The sequence below is a fragment of the Amphiura filiformis genome, chromosome 15 (assembly GCF_039555335.1).
Source record: "Amphiura filiformis chromosome 15, Afil_fr2py, whole genome shotgun sequence".
NCBI lineage: Eukaryota > Metazoa > Echinodermata > Ophiuroidea > Amphilepidida > Amphiuridae > Amphiura > Amphiura filiformis.
In genome coordinates this window covers 9408231-9429282 of record NC_092642.1, presented here as the reverse complement: position 1 = coordinate 9429282, position 21052 = coordinate 9408231, and positions in this window count along the sequence as shown.

Genomic DNA, 21052 nt, shown 5'->3' with positions numbered 1-21052 from the left:
AATTGTATTTGACACAATTTTGGCCCATGATCGGGTGAATTTTGATGGAAAACGCGTTCCTTGCCCCTTTTCTTTTCCTTTGGCTTCCCGTTTTGCTCATCATTTTTTGTCAGGGGGCAGTTTGTCTTTCATTTTTGTCAGGCGGGAGGGGGAACTCTATCCCCTTCAATCACCCTTCCCCCGCTGGCTACGCTACTGATTATTTCCCAGACCTTGCTCAAATACAATGCATACCATGGATCGAATTAACATGATTGAGTACTTGCCGGGGTACTTGCCCATTGGAAATTCAGATTTGTAATCTGTAAACCACACGGGCAATTTGCAACATAACATAATTACTTACCTGCGTGTCTAGTTGTAACTTTGAGCCTCTAAAGTATTTAGCAGTGGCGTGGCTGGCATTTGGGAGGGTAGCTAGGATACAATCACGGTCAAAGTACAACAGTTTTGAAGACAATTAAGACTGCAACTTATTTTATACCAAGAGCAAAAAGTCTCAAAAGATGTCCCATATAAGGTATTGTTCTGACATTATTTGTCAATTTTTTAGGTGATTTTTTTGAATAACTCCCACCCTGTCTGCCAGGTGATTTTACGTGGAAATTCACTCGCGTATCTCAAGCAAGAGGCCCTATGTCACTTGATCGATAACGCAAAATATCCTTAAAAAAACAAATTATTTTAGAATATCTCCTGAAATTCAGTGTTACCTTAGAATATCTACTGATATTTTCCATTATTTTAGAGAATGTTGTGAATTTTTGTGTTTTTTACAATATTCTTGTGTTTTCTTAGGTTTTATTAAAATGTTTCGTTATTTTGCGTTATCGATCATGTGACATAGGGCCTATAACGTAAAGGTTACTTTGGTATCATTTCAAGAGGCCACTTTCACGAATAAGCTGAACAGCCTACGTGGAGGAATTTTATGCATGAGAAATCACATCAATGACGTATTAATGAATACCCTCTATTCACATCCATTAAGGGGGTGTAATACCTTGATTTTCATCAGCACCCCTCTTCTTTTTTTGTGTACAAATTTATGAATTTATGAAGTACATAAATATGTTCATCACCTCATGTCCTGAACTTATAAAATATCTCTACATACAAAGTGCTTTTAAACCATTTTAGTAAATCATTTTGGCCCTATATATTTTTTGCTTACTGCATCCTAGTTACTCAGATGTGTGTTTCATAACAAACCATAATTTATTCTATTCAAGTAGAGTACTTGAATAGAATACATTAAATCCTTTGTTATACTATCTATAGAAAATGTAGTCAGCCATGCATGCTAAATAACACTGCATTAAATAAGCTATTCAACAGTGGATGCAAAGCCAATTTAATACTATGTACCTTCTGTAATGTGTTGTTAGGAAGAGATTTTAAAAGGCTATAGGTCATCATAGGGCAGGTTATAGGTCACTTGGTTCAGGTCAAATTTAGACATCCATTTTGAATACATGTGATAGTCTGAGGCATAATTTTGATATTTTGTCTTTTACTGGATATTGAAAAGGTGTGAGGTAGATATATTAACATACCTTGGGATGTAAATGGTGAGTACAATTTAGATTGCCTAGTTGAAATGGATTGGACAAACCAATATAAAATAGTTACCTAAATCACAAAGGTGAAGCTTACGAAAAACTACCTAATATGGTGGTATAGGTGACAAGAAATACAATGTTTTTCAACATTGCTGTAGTGTGGTTGTGGTAACCTGTTACCTATGGCTTAATTAAGTTTCAGAGAAATAATGTCGCTAGCTAGAAATACAAAATATAGCTCAACATTGAAAAGCATTTTAACCAGTTCGTTTTTTGATAGATGTGGAGCACCAAGTTCATGAAGTCAGCCCGCGGAAGCGGGGGGGGGGGGCAGAGGGGGCATTCGTCCCCCACTTTTTAGCAAAGAGAGGAAGATGGGGAATAGAAGAGGAAAGAAGAGAAGAGCAGGAGAAAAAGGAGAAAAAGAAAAAGAAGAAAAAGAAGGTGAAAAAGGAAGAGAAATCGAGTAGGCCCATGCCTAAAAACCCGCACAGTCGGGTCGATCGGAAGTAGGTCCTATAATAATATAGGCCTGCGATTATAGGCATTACTTGAAGGCGGGTCCTCTTCCTAAAGCATTATGAAAATTACTGTGGGACCGCCGATATGCAGGGCCCATCGTCACATTTTGTCACCAAAGTCAGTATTTTTAAGCCAACTTCAACATCGATCCATACATGCTTTAGATTTACTAGCGGGATACCCGCGCTTCGCACGGGTCCCCACTTGATGAGTAAATGGGAGCGTTCACTATAACAGGAAGACTTACTGAACAGGTAGAATCATTGAAAAGGTACATTTTATTAATCTAAATCTGACTCTTCTTACATTTCCTTTTTTCTTTCTTTTCAGTTTCTTCTACATGGGCCTCTTTTGTTCCCGTTGTTGCGTGCCGAGGTTCGGGGCCACAACGCCAAAAGGGTGATGACCAGAATAACACAAATTGGTTTACGTCGGGGTTTCATGGTTTATTTCAGGAACAGTTTTATTATTCATCTTAATCACTAACACATGCGGGATTCCATCGATCTTTCTCCTCCTTTTTTGATCCCGCCTTATCGGGGGAGAACCCAACAAGAAAACTCGGAAAAACCCGCTATGGCTGGAGGGGGCGCACGACCATATCTCTGCACATAACCCCCTCGCCCTCCAAGCGAGATCCACCGAGCTGAACTTATTTACTTAAAACTTTAAACGGCATTACTGCAATTGTTACTTGATAAAAGACAACCACTCCAAATTGCTCACAACCCAACCAATGAAGGCAAGATTGTGTGCAATTCTTTTAAACATTAAAACTGACAAATATCCTGAGATTTAAAACATGGAAAAGGTAACATCAAAGTTAAAATGTGGTAAATAACATTTTAAGTAAGCAGTGGTAAATCACATTTATTTACAATGAACACTGGTATATTGCCAAGGTTGAGAAATGATACGAGCACCAATAGCTACATCAGTGGAGTGAGCGCTCAAACCACCAAGTAGAAGGAAGCCTGGGAGGTGTAGTCATAATTCCCTGGGTGATCAATCCCAAGAAACCATGAATGACAATTGCTGCTTAGCTTGTGATTTTCCGTTTCCATGTTATTTATTTATTCAACCCTGTTCCCATTATTTTCTAAATCTGTTCTTTCTTACATTTCCCTTTTAGCTTCTTTTTTATTTGCTGCTTGTGATTTCCTGTTTCCATGTTTTTTATTTAATTCTGTTCTCATTATGTTAACTTTTCAAACTAAAATTGTACACCCTAATAGTGCCAAAATTGTCCACCAAATCGCTTCAATTAGGTCTTCATTTTCCAAAATTTTCTTACTTCTGAGGGGGGCACACACCCTCACACACACCCCTGCGTCGCGTAGTGCCCTCTTAAAGGGCATATCTATTGCAAAAACAAGTTAAGCTCCATTCGAAGAGAATAATTATTACATTACAAGTTGACACTCGTTGCAATTTTTTATTCGTATTTCTCCTGAAAAAAGAGAATTTGTGTTGGTAAAATGTTGCCTCATACGGTCCTTCCCCCGGTCGAAGCGAAATTGATTTTCAATGCAGGAAACTGATGACGTAAATGAAGAGTCATGTTACATACACATGAGCCCTCGATATGAGGTCTTTTGAGATTCAGTCATGTGTATAATGCGCGACCTTGTACCACGAGAAATCGGGAAGGTTCAACAAAGGCCATTGAAATTGTTTATTTGCATAATAAATACAATATGGCTATACATCACGCTCAACTTCTAAACTCGCACGGTAACATTGGTCTAAAATATTTTTTATTTTTTAGTCCAAATATTTCTCATCAACTTGATATACATATGAATTGTAATATCACAATTTACTAATATATGATAAAGCAGCGGCCTGATTTTATCCATATGTGTAAAAGCCATTGCACTTGTAATACTTGATTCAGAGTTTTTTTCTGATAACAAAAACAGTATACGTTCTGTGCATTGAGAATGTTGACAGTCTATTCTCTCAAAGCTGGCACACTTCATTTCATGACATCACAGTTTTTTCTAGGTCAAATCTGTCTTGTTCAAAGGAACTCATCGCTTACAGTTAGTTTTTGCTGAATATCAATTTTAAACGACTTTTCTTAAAAAAGGAGTAATTTTCATTGTCCTCATAATATTAGCTTGCCATTATGATATTGTCCGAGCAATATATACGCCCTTTAATCAGTAGATATCCAGTAAAAGGTGAAACGGAACTAAATATTGATCGTATAAGATGAGACTTTTAAAAGCTATACTGGGCAAATCACTGGTAATATCTAGGGAAATCCCCTTTAATCTATAATATAAAGGCTGACATATTTTGCGTTTGTCTAAAGTCCAAAGTATAGTCGATTTGTATTCACTGTGTTTTATGTGTAATCGAGCTCAAATTACTACAATTTCTTTAAACGTATAAAATTTTGTCGAAACCAAAACTTCTAGATAATGCTAATCATAACTTCGCCTGCAAGTTGGTTTTATTTTTAATTTTTGGTATGCATTAGGTTTTATATCTCGATCACGGATCGAAGGTCAGAACTTCATACTTCAGCTTTATTGTCATAGTGCACTCACAACACACTAGTGTTTAACAGGATAACTGTAATTATGGGTTTTCGTTGTCTATTTATATTTTCGCTAATTTGCGTAGTATTACATTTCTCTCAACACGTGTTTTCAGCAGGTAAGCTTTATTTTTTAAAGCAAGTTGGAGTCATTTTATGAAATAGCATCATGTAAAAGATGAACATTTTGAGTTGTATTAACGTAATTAGGATGTTAACTACTAATTACAGCTTCTTAAGGTATAGAAATAGGGTAGTACTGTTATTACATGTACCTACATTTCACTAGATAATTCAAAATATGAAAGTATAGAGTATCGATGTTGTAAAATCTATAGATTTGAATGTAGGGTGTTGAATACGTTTATATATAAACTATATACGCATATTGCCACACGTTAAATTTGTTTTGCATTTCAGTACACAAGATAGATCTAACGGGATTTCAGGGCACACCTTTCTTGGTGAACATTAGTGCGAATGATACATCTGACTACCGAGCATATGTTACGGGCGACGGATACGAAGATATTACCTTTAACATCGGGAGAGTAAGTGACACGGGTGCAGGAGATGTTGGTAAAGAAGTGGAACTGGGATTTCCTCCAGATTCCCAACCTATAACAGATTCTGCTTTTCCAAATGGAAGTGAAGTGACGTATAATAAATATACTACACGCAATGTATTGTCTGTGAACCTGAAAGGTGAGGAGGAACCTAAGGAACGAATAGGAGCCTTCTATGTGACCGGCATTGATGATGCGGCAAATTCATTAAAAATCGTGACTATCAAAACGGCTGCACAAGGTAAAGTATAATGAATCACTGAAAAAAATCTCAAAAGTTACAAATTCGTGCTGGCAAAGGAAGTTGTTTATTCATTGCAACTGTGCTTTTTTTTACTTTAGGTCTGTATCATACACGTTATTCATCTAGATCCTATCTAGATCACTCTTCCTCAAATCACCAGGATTCACATTTGTAAAATTTTAAAAAAGATATTCGAAACTGGGCTTTTTAGTATGCGTACGTGATAGTGGAAGTTGGTTTGCGACAGCTGAAACATCGCATAGATACCATCTGATAAGTGTCAGATGTAATGTTGATGATGACCTGTCAATTCCAACCGGAAGTCATGTGACGGATTCTGGTTTCTACTTTAAAATAATCGGATCTCAGGCAGGATCAAAATCCAATCCCTTTTCTCCTTTAGCTTTTCGGTCTATAAATGGCTTCCAAGACTTTGCTGGTTTCAGGGGAAATATTTACCGTTTTGGTCAAATGGCACTTAATTAGTTAATTATGGTGGAATATGAGGATATTTCTGGAAATTAGGAAATGCTCCGAGCATGTTTTAAATAATTAGTTGAGTAGAGCAAGGTATACTGATCAATATGCCTTTTTTATTTGAAGCAAATCGGACAAACGGTTTCAATAATGCATCAATTTATATTTTCTTTGTATCTGTATTTTTCTTATCAATAATCAGTTAATAATGTAGTTAATGAGCTAAAATGACTGAAAAGGCTAATTAAGGTTGGTCTGAACCCTGGAATTATGAAAACTTTCGGGCCTCATAACTGCTAAGTTATTAGTCTAAAGAATATAAAAGTATATATTTTTAGAAGGAAATGACTTGATGAATTCATCTGCGAGGTCCAATTTGGGCCAAAATGCTCATTTTTGGAGAAAATCCAAAAATACGGGTTTTTTGGCCCAAAGTTTTTCGTGCAACGTAACAAAAAAATTGTTTTTTCATTTTTTGAATTTTGACCAACTTCACCAAAAATATTTGAAATTTGGGCGAAAATCAGGCTTTTTTATGATTTTTTGAAAATGTTTGGTGCAAATTTCTCAAAGTTGGTCAAAATTCAAAAAAAAAAAAAAACAGTCCCTAGATATTTTTATCTAGTTATTAAAAATTAATAAAAAAATTGTTTTGGCCAAACAATTTTTTTGTTACGTTGCACGAAAAATTTGGGCCAAAAAAAACCAGTTTTTTAGGATTTTCTCCAAAAATGAGCATTTTGGCCCAAATTGGACCTCACAGATGAATTCAGCAAGTCATTTCAAGAAAAAAATGTATACTTTTATATTCTTTAGACTAATAATTTAGCAGTTATGAAGCCCGAAAGTTTCCATAATTCCAGGGTTCAGACCACCCTTAATATATAATTTTTGCTGAACCATGAAATGGTATCAGCCTATAGGAGTGAATGTTACTTACTAGCTTACTTACTAGCTTACTTACTAACTGACTAACCATTTGGTCTGAAATGGACATATCTCTAATTGCCACGAAGGTATGATCCCATGAGGGGTGTCATATGAAAGAGAAAACATAAAGAATATAATAAAAATATTTCCAAACGTCGAAGGTCATCCAGGGTCACGGGGGTCAAAAAGGTCTTACTAACTGACTAACCATTTGGTCTGAAATGGACATATCTCTAAATGCCACGAAGGTATGACCCCATGAGTGGTGTCATATGAAAGAGGAAAACATAAAGAATATAATAAAAATATTTCCAAACGTCGAAGGTCATCCAGGGGTCACGGGGGTCAAAAAAGGTCATTTTAACCGAAAATGGTCCGATTGAGCTTAAATTTAAATGCAATGATCCTTAAGACATTCTAAACATTTAAAAAATATTTTAAAATTCATTTAAGGTCATTAAAGGGTCATAAAGGGGTCAAAGGTCAAGTTTTTCAAAATGCTCCAATTGAGCTGAAATTTATATGCAATGATCCTTATGACATTCTAAACATTTTAAAAACATTTTAAGATTCATTAAAGTTCATTAAGGGGTCATAAAGGGGTCAAAGTTCAAGTTTTCCAAAAATCCTCCGATTGAGCTGAAATTGAAACGCAATGATCCTTGTGACATTCTCAACATGTTGAAAATATTTTAAAATTCATTGAAGGTCATTAAAGGGCAATAAAGGGGTCAAAGGTCAAGTTTTCAAAATGCTTCAATTCAGCTGAAATTTAAATGCAATGATCCTTATGACATTCTTAACATGTTTTAAATATTTTAAAATTCATTTAAGGTCATTAAGGGGGTCATACAGAGGTCAAAAGTCAAGTTTTCAAAATGCCAGCTTCTCACGATCAAGGTATATTAAAACGGCAAATAATGAAACAGTCTTATTAAAATTAATACTATCCTGCACAGTATTGCTGCTTGATCAGATCGTCACAGTCATCCGCCTAACTTACCTCGTGCCCTTGCAAAGGGCACAGTTGCTCTAGTTTATTTTATATTCTTTACTTTTCCTCTTTCATTAACACCACTCGGGCGTTCATACCTTCGTAGCATTTCGAGATTATGTCCATTACAGACTCAGAGTGACAGTGGTATAGGCCTACCACAATATACTGCCGAAGCCACATGGTTCAGCTATGGTGCGGTTATCGCTCTAGTTATTTTATAAAAATCCATGCATAAAAGTTCAAGGTACTTTTAGCTTGCATATTTTTGCCTTGAAACTTGTGTTTCTAATGTGTTCTAATGTATTATATATATTGTCTAGCCGCTCTCTAATATGCATAATTGCATAATCAATGAGCTAATTTGTATAAATGCTAATTAATGCTTTATTAATTTATGGCTGTGTTGATGTCGTTTTGGTGTTATTTTGCACGAAGTATGGAGATAAATATTTATAATATAATGATTAATTGATTATGATATAATTTTGAACACTAGAACAGGTATCATAATTTTTCCCTTAACAGCGGTAATAAAAGCCTTTAGTTCCACGACATCTACCAGCATAGGAGATTCGGTCCCTTTGAGTGTATCGACAGATTTGTCTGAGGACGTTTTGCGATGGAGTCATAACGGAGACTATATCAGTGATTGGGACGGCATGAAGACAGTGGCTATTACTAATGTAAGAAAAGCAGATGAAGGGATATATGAATGTTATCAAGATGGTCAGCGTGAGGAAGGTTTACATGCTATTATGAGACTTATTGTTAGAGGTACGTTATGTTTCTTTCTTTCAACACGGTTGGTCTGTAACGGGGACTGTAAGGACACACGCTTAATAATAGGCCATCTAGAAGTGAAGGTATGTCAAAATTTAAATTTTTCTGAAATTTTAGCGGCCATTTTGGATTTATGCAAATTAGGCACCTTTGCCATACTTGGATATTTTGGGACTTTTAATATGGTACTTTGGGGACCTCAAGGAAATGCATTGTGGTGAAAAATATTCTGTTGCAATTAGTTCCTTAGTTGGCCCCCAAAAGTGCTAGATTTACTGGCCTATAATAGACACGCTTTAATAATACAACCATCGGGCAATTGTATGGTCTGGTGGATTTCCGGAGAGGATTTACAATCCAAAACCATATACATATCTGTCAATGATTATGTGTTATCATTAAAAAAAATTACTTATTATCACGGGTCAAAATCCCGGGGTCAAAATTTGTGTGAAACAAAATCGTTCCAATTTGCAGACTTGTAGTATTGGGACCCGTCATGAGTACGGGTACGGGTCCCAAGCCATGAGTACGGGTACGGGTCCGGGTCCCAGGCCATGGGTACGGGTACGGGTACGGGTCCCAGGCCATGGGTACGGGTACGGGTACGGGTCCCAAGCCATGAGTACGGGTACGGGTACGGGCAGGTGGTGGCTGACATGATCGAGCCGGCAACTTGTGAAAGCGCCCGGCCGTATGGCATTATCAATATACTTGGTTAGTTTTGTGGGGTTCATTATCGAACCCCAGCGGTTTTAGCTTGTATTTATATTATTTATTAACATAGGCCTATTTGTTTGTGATATTTCAAGCGTTTTAAAATTCCAAAATAATCCCATTCAATAACACGGTTGACGATGAAAATTTACTGAATTTAGGGAATGCAATGCGGCCACCACCTGGGTACGGGTCCGAACCCAAAATAGGGTGCGAGTACGGGTACGGGTACGGATACGGAGCCATGAGTACGGGTACTGGTACGGATATTGGGACTCGAGTACGGGTATGGGTACGGGTCCCAGTATGGGTACGGGTACGGGCCATGGGTACGGGTACTTGTATGGGACCTATTATGGGTATGGGTATAAACAAAGCTATTGTTATTGGTGTAAACATTAATTTATTAGCAATATCTTGCTTTACTAATCTAATCTTGTAATATAGACCAGGTGATCATTGTTTACATGGTTTGTTATGGTTGGGATTAGTGTCCGATCTCTGTAAATGAAGCATATTGATATTCAGGAAGAATCGAACAGGGCGCTAGCTTTATTGTCCTATGAGATGTAGTGCGAACTGCTCAAGCTGATTTTTCATTTAGTATCATAATCTATTAGGGAAAGATAAACACTATTCAAAATATCAATAAACAAGAAGAAAGGGATTTAGAGATTTTTAATTGAGTAGTTAGATGAATAGGCATGATTTAACAGAAGGTTCTTTCCAAAACCCAGGGGCTATTTTAGGAGAAAAAAAGTCACTGCACGTTATAGCGATGTAAAGTCTCGGCAATCAACCAGCGGCAGCGAGCTTGCGGGGAGAAGTGTTGGAGGCAGGGGCGTCACTCCCCTAATCATCAAAGACCAAAAAGGCGCACCTTGTGAGCGAAAACAAATATGTTTTTTCGGTAAAAAAAAAGTCCAAATTTGCCCAATTGCGAGCTTTCTCGGTCAAAAATGTCCAGAAATTTTGGAAAATGTCCCCGTTTTCAAAATCACCCATTTGAGTGACTAATTTTTGACCGTATCTGATAGGACACTCGACACTCGCAAACTAATCTACAAACAAACCTGCAAAATAATTTAATTTTATTACTTTTTGAACACAGAAAAAAAATCACCCACGAAATGAATACAAACAATCTTTCACTTTCACTAAAATCACCATAACATTGAATTAAAAAAAAAAGTTATCAATGTTGCGAGCTCAAACGGGTGGGGTCCGTGTATCTGCCTTATAGTATTAGATCCCCTGGTGGAGTCGAGGGCAAAGCCCCTGCCGGGGGTCCAGGGGGTAGAGCCCCAAGCTTACATTTAGGCTTTTTCATGGCATCGGACCGGAGAGCTTCCCCTGCCCTCATATTCATGATTTATATAACTTAGAAAGGATAGAATTAAAATCTCTGATCTTTGAAGCTCAAGATAAAGAATTACTTTTTTAAAGGGTAACAATTGCGAAGTCGTTCCGATGAACTGCGCGAAAAAATTAATGCTATTAAATTGCAAATATTTGGTGCGTTGCGTGTTGCCAATCTTGCATAAGCACGCAAAAAAATCCATATTGAAGCTAAAATGGCCAAATAGGCCTATGATGCAAAAGTGGAACAAATACGCGAGGAGAGCGCAAAACTTGGCCAAATATGATGCTACATTTGTCAGAAACCCACATACGGGTGTCACCATGGAGGATAATTGTATGGACAATCCCCCATATAAAATCTTTGTTGGATAACAACCCCCCCGGATTTACGCCTGTGTCTTTTTGTTGCGATCGCAAAGCGTTGCCGCACCACCACCCCATACAGCACGCACGTTGGCAAATTGAAAGCTGCCAGACCTTGTGTAGGTTGTAAACACTGTCGTTAGCAAAGTGTGGTGGAGGGGGGGGGGCGGAGTTGACGATACTAGCGGTTCGAAAACTATGTATTTAATGCATGAGGCCCTTTGAAAATCGGAGTTGTCGAGAAACATGAGGAGAGGGGTGATAAAGTGTTAGGTGCGCGCAGCGCGAAAATTTTGACATTTTACCTGAAAGTGACCATACGGTAGGTGCTATAATTAAAGCATCCATATTGAGTTTGTCAAAATGCATAGAAATATTTTAAGCACGGATTTTTAATTCTCACTGCACGGAATTTCAATCTCACTGCACAAATAAAATAGCCCCTGCCAAAACCCACTCGTAATGCGGCCATAAAACGTTTTTTTTTGTGTTTACACCTGCAGCATGTCCTAGACGAAAATACGGCGAAAAATGTCTTGACGATTGCCAAACGTGCTACAATGGAGGAATATGCCAGGATATAAGTGGTGTTTGTGTCTGTCGTCCAGGATTCATGGGTGATCAGTGTGAACAAGGTAGTCCAGAAATCATCATGAGGCGGCGGAAGCGGAGGGGACGGGGGATACGTCCCCCATAATTTTTGCAAGGGGAGGGTAAAATCATAACAGAAGTAAAAATAAAGCAAAGATTGCCCTGTACAAAAACATCTGATTTTGGGCCCAAATAGGGTAAAATTGCCAATTTACCATTCAAAATAGCAAAAATAGCTGAAATTGAAACCTGTTAACCGGAACAAAATATGCTTTTCCCCGACCCCTTATCTGACAGCTTCCTCCGCCACTACCTGAAATCGATTAAATATTGAGCGAAACAAAGAATATGTCAAAAATATACTCGTATATCCTGATACTGGGAGAGCGAGTTGGCGCAGCGGTAGTTCCCTCGCCTTGCACCACTGAGGTCCCGGGTTCAAGCCCCGGCCATGCCCAAGGACTGTATGTGCATTTGGTTTATCCCGATTTCATGCTCGCTCTCGCAGGTTTTCTCCGGGATATCCGGTTTCCTCCTGCTTTAAAAAAAATCGGTGATTAGTTGTTTGGTTATCAAAAACTTCCTTCACCCAATGGAATTTGGGGAGCTGCACAGATAATTGGCGGATGTTACAATCTAAGTGCGGATAGGTCTGCGCCTGAGGTTCGACTGCAACTGGCCTAGATGATGCGATCTGATTGTGACATGGCAGCAAAATTACAGCGCTTTGAATCCTTCAAGATCTAGCTGGCAAAAGGCGCTATATAAATCCGAAATTAATTTATTTTATTTTTACTTGCAAGTGAATCAAACTCAAGTCTTATCAACGGCATTGGCAAAATGAAGTCTACATCTTAGTATGATGACACGAAATATTTATCCGTGTTATAGACGTTTAGGACCAGGCCCGCGAGACAGGGAGTGCCGACTCACATGCACCCCACAATCAACAAGTCCACTTTTCAGGGAGAAATTAAAATATACCCACGATAAGAAGGTCGAAATTAGACAGAAAAATTTACAAATGGATTCCTTCTGAATTGTCCAAAATAACCTGTTAAAGTGAATTTTAGTGGAGTTAACATTAGATAATGAATTTGGAGAAAACCTTCTGATAATTACAAACACTCGCTGAGCAGCAAGACCTTCCCTCTAAGCTTTTAATCCGATAACCTGATTATCTATTTGTTTTCATGAATTGAAAGACAATTCTTTGATGTATTACTGAGCTCAATCATCTGAAATTACTGGCTCAGCATAGTATTTTATTAACAGAAGGTTTTCTCCAAATTGCCATGTATTTCTGCTGTGGACCAAATTGCCATGTATTTCTGCTGTTGAGTATAATGTTGTTTGTGTGTGGGAGTCCACTATTGCATGTGCATGTATAAAAAAGGGCCACATTTTGGAAAATCTGCACTGTACCAAAAAAAATCCTGACTAGGGACTTTTTAGGATATCATTAACAAAATTTCAGTGACAAAGTTCCTTGTATCTGATCCAATTATACACTTACTTGTTAACGTTTCAACAACCACTGTTGCCTTTGTCAACACTTGATGAGGAATGACTGCAGTTACTGACAACCGACGCTAGAGGAATTTCAAGCGTGATGTTTTTGGTTGCCAGTTGCTTTTCCTTCTAGGGATCTTTTAGGTCCCTGCTGCAGAAAATGTGAGAAAGCTGGTACTGTCCCTCGTCTCTGTTCATAGTCGTGCAGCCCGTCTTCCTAATTTCTACAGCTTCCTTAATCCAGCGTTTGAATCTATCTTGCTCCGTGCCAATGACCTTAGCATCCCCCACCCAATGACGTGATTCTTGTCAACAACGTGATCTTGTGGTTGGCAGTTAGCGACTCTTTTCTCCCTGCTCTTGTGACCACTGTGTTGCTGACTTTCTCCACCTCACTTTTGTGTTCTTCTAAGCGTGTGCCAAATTTTCATCCTGTTTCACCAATATAAGACAGGTTACAGTTCTTGCAGGGGATTTCATACACTGCCTGAGTGTTGTTGAGATGGTATCGCTTATCTTTTGGGTGGACCAGGTGCTTTCTGAGGGTGTTGTGTGGCCTCATTGCTGTGGATATATTATAGTTCTTCATTACCCTGGACACTCTTTCAGTGACGCCTTTCACATATGGTAGAACAACCATGCCTTTACTCTTGTTGTTTTCCTCATTCTTCTTTGTAGTTTTCTTTGGTTTCACACTCTGCATCTGATCTTTCACTTTCTCAAATGTCCAACTCGGATACCCACAAGTTTGAAGAGCTTTCTGGACTTTCTTTTCTTCTTCGACCTTATCCTCCTCTTCTGTCACTATAGTGTCTTTTCTGTAGTACAACGATCGTATGACCCCAAGTTTTTGGTGCAAAGGATGATGGGAATGGTAATTAAGGTATTGGTCGGTGTGCGTTGGTTTGCGGTAGACCATGAGTTTAACCGTACCATCTTATTTCCTTACGATCAATGCGTCGAGAAAGGGAAGCGAACCTTGTGTTTCCTGCTCAAACGTAAACTTTATGGAGCCAGACTTATCAACCTGATTGATGTGGTCAGTCAGCTGCTGAACGCCGTGTTTGTTTATTACTTCTATGACATCATCAACATAACGAAGCCACAGCTTCGGTCTACAGTCGAGGGGAGCCATAAAAAGGTTAGCTGCTATCGGCGAAACAGGGCTGCCCATGGCTGTACCGAAGAGCTGGCGATAGATTTTTCCCCTGAACGTAAAATAGGTGGTCGTTAGGATGAATTCAGGTAATTGTACGACGTCATCACTCGCTAAGCTAAAACCGGTCTCTTTGTTGTAAACACGAATAACATTGTCAATGGACTCAAAAACAAACATGGGAGACAACAAAATTTTGTGGTGGTCATGTTCTATACCAACCGAGAGATCATTTGGTTTATTTATATATAAAGAATATCCTCTATGGGATTTCTTAAGTATCTCATACCAAAGAAAAATGCCTCTACACCAGACATGACCATAATCTGCGCGTATTTAAAGGCACATTATTTCTTATGACGTTATTAATTTAACAACTTCTAGATTCCATGGGAAAGTGACCCCTGACCCGGACAAGACCATAATCCGCAGCCATTTCAGGGCACATGTTATTCCCTATGGTAAATGCCCCAAAGCCAAACATGACCATAATTTGCACTAATTAAGGGCACAAGTTACCATTGTTCACCATAAATATTCGCCAATTGGCACACTTCTAGATTCCATGGGAAAGTGACCCTTGACCCGGACAAGACCATAATCCGCAGCCATTTCAGGGCACATATTATTCCCTATGTGAATGCCCCAAAGCCAAACATGACCATAATTTGCACTAATTAAGGGCACAAGTTACCAAAGCCTCAAAGTGTATTTTATAACACCCAATTCCATACTTTTCGCAGATTTCAAATAATGACCATGTCATTTGCCATGATTTGTCATAAATGCATATAATTAATGCATAATATCATTGAAAGCCGAAAAATAACTGCACATGTGCGTCTTCTTTTATAGACATGAAAAGTTTTGCTTCACTCATTCCACGTATTTTTTTTTTCCATCTTAGGCACAATTAATTGGTATGTATTTACCACAATGCCCAGGAAACTTGTGACATACGTGTACTTGGCTTGTATCTTTAACTTCAACAACCATTTTTTGGTTGTTTTATTTATTTATTTATTTTTTTTTTTTGATTATGTGGTAAAGTGCTTTTTCTTCTACTTTTTGTTTTTATGATAAAGTGCCTCCTTGATGCCGACAGAAACATTCTTTTTGTGGAATTATTTTAGCATACAAATTCTCAGACTTCAGAATTTGCTATGAATTCAACGTCATATCAACTTATTTTGAATTTGTTGACTTTTGTGATCTTATTTCTATACAGCTAGTTCTCTATTTACATTGTGAACTATTTTTCCCAAGTGTTTTGCGCTTGGAGACATTCTTAGTTTAACACGACCGCTATATGCAGTGTTTAAGGCTCAAGTATATACAATTGAAAGCTTTTTAAAGACTTAAACTTGAATTCAAAATTATAACTTGCTAACTTGCGAGTTATTATCTTATCCGTGTCCCCACTTATTATGATAAACATGTTTTATTAAACATGTTAAGCCATTAACTTAATTTCCATTAACAAATTAAGCCTGCACGGCTTGATTATATTCACTTCAATTCTTATATTGTTATGCATGAATTCGAATTTAACTAATTTTGTGAATATTTGACATTTCTTAAGGTATTTTTGTTTCACATGATTAACTTTGAAACGTTTAACGCTCTGATAAACATTTAATGCTCGTGTAAATTCAAGCCGCATAATTTAGCATTAAACATGTTTTCACAGTTACGTAAAACTTATGACCAATTGATTATTCTTACTAATTTAATGCTTGTGTAAATTTAAGCCGCATAATTTAGCATTAAACATGTTTTCCCAGTTACGTAAAACTTATGACCAATTGATTATTCTTACTAATTTTCCGCTAATTGTTAACTTATTCATGACTCGCTGTTACTTGACTTTCACTTAATACATGTACACTTATTGGGTGTGGAGGGTGGGTTTTTCAGTGGAAGTTGATCTCTTGATGATAAAACATGATATGAGTCAAAAACCCATTTGCATTTGACCAGCTACAATTATGCCAAGTGATTGGTTGCATCATAGCAACAACAAAAGCATTTAACAAACCCATTATGCTTGCTTTATAACCATGCACCTGTTTTAACACGGGTGAACGCAAATCTGAAATCACTGATGTGCATAACTCCAAGTGGATCAACGGCTTAATCCATATTATACACAAGGGCGAAAAAACTCCCATTTTTACACCTGGCCAAAAATGTTCTCCCCATTGACAATCTCGTTTTAATTCGACTTCGCTTAATTAAAAGCCATTGTCAATGGACTCAAAAACAAACATGGGAGACAACAAAATTTTGTGGTGGTCATGTTCTATACCAACCGAGAGATCATTTGGTTTATTTATATATAAAGAATATCCTCTATGGGATTTCTTAAGTATCTCATACCAAAGAAAAATGCCTCTACACCAGACATGACCATAATCTGCGCGTATTTAAAGGCACATTATTTCTTATGACGTTATTAATTTAACAACTTCTAGATTCCATGGGAAAGTGACCCCTGACCCGGACAAGACCATAATCCGCAGCCATTTCAGGGCACATGTTATTCCCTATGGTAAATGCCCCAAAGCCAAACATGACCATAATTTGCACTAATTAAGGGCACAAGTTACCATTGTTCACCATAAATATTCGCCAATTGGCACACTTCTAGATTCCATGGGAAAGTGACCCTTGACCCGGACAAGACCATAATCCGCAGCCATTTCAGGGCACATATTATTCCCTATGTGAATGCCCCAAAGCCAAACATGACCATAATTTGCACTAATTAAGGGCACAAGTTACCAAAGCCTCAAAGTGTATTTTATAACACCCAATTCCATACTTTTCGCAGATTTCAAATAATGACCATGTCATTTGCCATGATTTGTCATAAATGCATATAATTAATGCATAATATCATTGAAAGCCGAAAAATAACTGCCAAACAAGTTCCTTCATTTCAGAAGGAAGTTGCTTAACCCCACCCTTTTTTTTTCAATTTCAATGATTCAATATTCCAGGATGCAGCGTGAAACATGCAGCATAAAGTTAGCTGGCACTATCCAGCTTAATATAGGATGATACGTTTTTCAACTTGTGGAGCATAAGTTGATGATTGTGACTTTAGAATGCCGCCAGTTTGCCCAACATCATACCCAAATTACTTGTGGGTTAAGCGGTTAGCACCTCGAGAACTGATTTTGAGCATTGGAGTGGCTAAATGCTTTACTGTATATTATATCTATCTTAACGGCTTTTCAAATAATTGTTGACTAAATAAACCCATACTTTGAAATCATACAAACACAAATTCCCATACCAATCCGTTGGATTTCATACTGTCACTGATACCGAATAGATGTAATTGGAACGTAGAAAAACCTAATCAAAACCTTCGTGGGATAAAAGCAGGAAAACCTTCCAATTGCAGCGTGTATCGTTTCAATATTTACCAAGGATTTCCATACAGGATCTATATACAATTTTTCTTTTATGAACTTGGTTTATCGTTTCGCCTTTGCCATCTGTCAAGTTCATAGTAAGAGTGTTAAATGTTACCTACTGGCTTTATGCATTTGACGAATTAAGTTTCAATTTGTATCCCCAAGAAAAACAATTAAATGTATCTTAAGACTGCTTAACCCGGCCCTGTACTATATACTTGCAGTTCATTGCACTTTTGTGGACATTGTTTAACTCTGGTGATGATCATGCCATTTCCAGAATAAAGTTTGCTTGACTTTGTTTTGTGACTACAAACTACTTGCATTGGTTTTTTGTTATCTGAGCTTTCATCACATGCCAATTCCATGCTGACACACCCCTGACAATTACGTTGATGATGCGGTGTTGATGCGACTATTAATATTATAAGCTATTATAAATTTATCGAAGTGCATCGATTTTAACGGTTTACAACATCACCTAAGCACGTATAATTGCTGCATATGTGAGACACGTTCGCACCTCTGGCCGTTGCAATTTGGTAGTTCACAGCATCTTGCAACTGGTGGATGAGCTTTTGCAAAAATAGCATTCATCATTTCATAGCGAGTGTGTAGAAGAATTTAAATATCACAGATATACTTTAGTAGGTAATGTGCACTTCTTGAGTTATGTTGTAAGGAGTGCTGAAACAACAACACTTTTGTAAACCGTACCAAACTCCTACAACGATACAATAATCCGGCACATTTTCACGGTATATGATTTGTAGAATGTACTCTTGCAAAACATCAACGTGTTATTTTTCCATGATATATTGATTTAGATAACGAAATCAATATCCTTAAGCCCATATTGTAGTCGTAGGCTAGTATGAGCTGTACATTCTAGGCCTTAATGCGGTTTGATCCAATGTCCATGCATGAAATTGTTTTGAATTTCGATGAGCTTAGGAACTTCGTTTTGCCATATCTCGTCCATCGTTATTCATGTTCGTATTATAATCTTCAGTGGTATGTTATTCAAGAACTTTGTTATTATTAACTTCTTGTAGGCCTTAGACTTGAATGCTGATATCCTCCGCAGTTTGATCCAAGCGTTCATGCGTTATGCGAGAAATTTTTTTAAATTGTCCTCAACTCAGGAGCTCTGCCTTGTGAAGTACTGCCCATTGTCGTTTGTTATAGACTGAACTGTATACCATGCATTATGTCCACTACACATTTTGCCATATCCCACCAAGTACGCTAATTCCACAACTTCAGCACTATGAATTTCTGAAATGAAACAAAAATACACAGCACGAGTCGACTGATGCTAAACACTGTATGTTTTATACTACTGTTTTATGATTTATGCAGATATGATGTCTGTTGGTGTCTGTTCAGCCATGTTTCTTTGATATACGTCTGCACCTATAATTGTAAATATAGGCCTATACTCCTTTGTTTTTATTTTTGAAACGCCTATTTGTTATAAACGTGTTTAACATTGTATGCATATATGAACTCGCAAACGTGACCTTCGCCCCTCTACTTAGGCTTGTTTTGTTCTCTTACTCTCATTAGTTGGTTAACTATCATGTAAAGGGTTCAACATCACTAACGCACTATGCAATTTGTGGCTTCCTCATCTACTGCTCCTCCTATTTTGTTCTATCTTAAAATCAACCCGTTTCTCATCTATACTTTGTACAATCATGTATTCCTTGCTCGTGCCTACATTTATATATCTTTGCATATTTGATGTGTCAGCATATCTTATAATACCAACTATAAATGAATGCCTAACTACATAAGTTCACATTTTTAGTATAGGCCTATCCTCAAAATTATATTTCTTGCCTATGATACGAATATATTCCAATAATGCTAACCTGGTCATGTGATCTGCTAACACTGTAATAAGCTTAAAGGTTCTCATATTTTACCATTGTACAAGACAATTTTTGTTCATTCTATTTAACAAGGCCTCTCGCTATCCTATACTTGCACTCCAAACGTCCTAAACCATCGGTGGACTTTTGTGAATGCACTAACTAAATATAACTGGTATTAATTGACAACCACCCAAAAGAATCTTTTTAAAAGCATGTCACTATAAATTTTTGATATCAGGCCTAAAACTTAATATACTCACTTCCATTTATTTATTTATTTTTTTTTTTTTTTTTTTTTTTCCATTATATTACCTGTATGTATTCTTTGATATTGTTATATTAAATTATATACTGCAGTTCCACTATTTTTGACTGGCCATTTTGACCTTGTAATTAATATATGTTTTTGAAGAAATATTTATATATTTTACTGCATATCTATATTATATCTATCATTACCTATACAAATGTGTTTTATTTTAATCCACTAAATACGCGTAGATGCTATTACTGTACCTGGTATGCTTATTATTTTATATTTATGTTAGGCTTATTACTTATACTTTATTTCCTTATTTGTGACCTAAGTGACCATCCCACTTTGTTTAGCTCCAGAAAAATAAGATATTTTTTCTTGTTGGCCTTCTTTACTTCCCGTTTGTACAGCAATTGTTCACATCTATTGTTAATCTGCCTAGTTTCTTATATTATTCAGATGTCAGTTTATAAGATCTCGACTCTGCCGCCATGCCATTATATAGAGCTGGTATATCTCCCTTGATAAGCAATAGTTTTACTTTTTCGTTATTCTGTTTTGCCTTAGTAATAGAACCATGAATTTAGTGTAACCTCCTTGACCCTACCATTTGTTGCTTTTAATATTTTTCCCCGCTAGTTATCCTTGTACTTATTGCCTACCGTAATTAATACAACTTTTATATCCTGTAATATTCGTGTTTAGGCTTTATTATTTTTGACGAAACCATGTCAATCTGAAGCCCCGGTCTGAAGCGTCATTAATTCCAACTTGTGTAATACTAATTCGGGTTTTTTACGTACTCTATCAACTCGCAATAACTCGAAGATGAATCTGACCGTGCATTTGTATATAGGCCTAATTTGATCCCCCAGTACAGAAGGTACCATATGTCCTACTACTTGCCCTCCGTCTTACACCTACCATGTGCTCATGTATATTGAGCATGTTTGAAATTAATGTAGGCCCTATTTAACCACATAATATTCATACTTATTCGATCAACTGAAATGCCCACGTTGGTACTATTTAATGTTTTAATTAACTCGCATCCTATCTTATGCCTTTACGCACTCATTTATTGGCACTGTTTATAGATGTTATACGCGTATAGATGTTATACGTTTAGGCCTACATTTAATAAATTTTTCAAAAGATACGAGA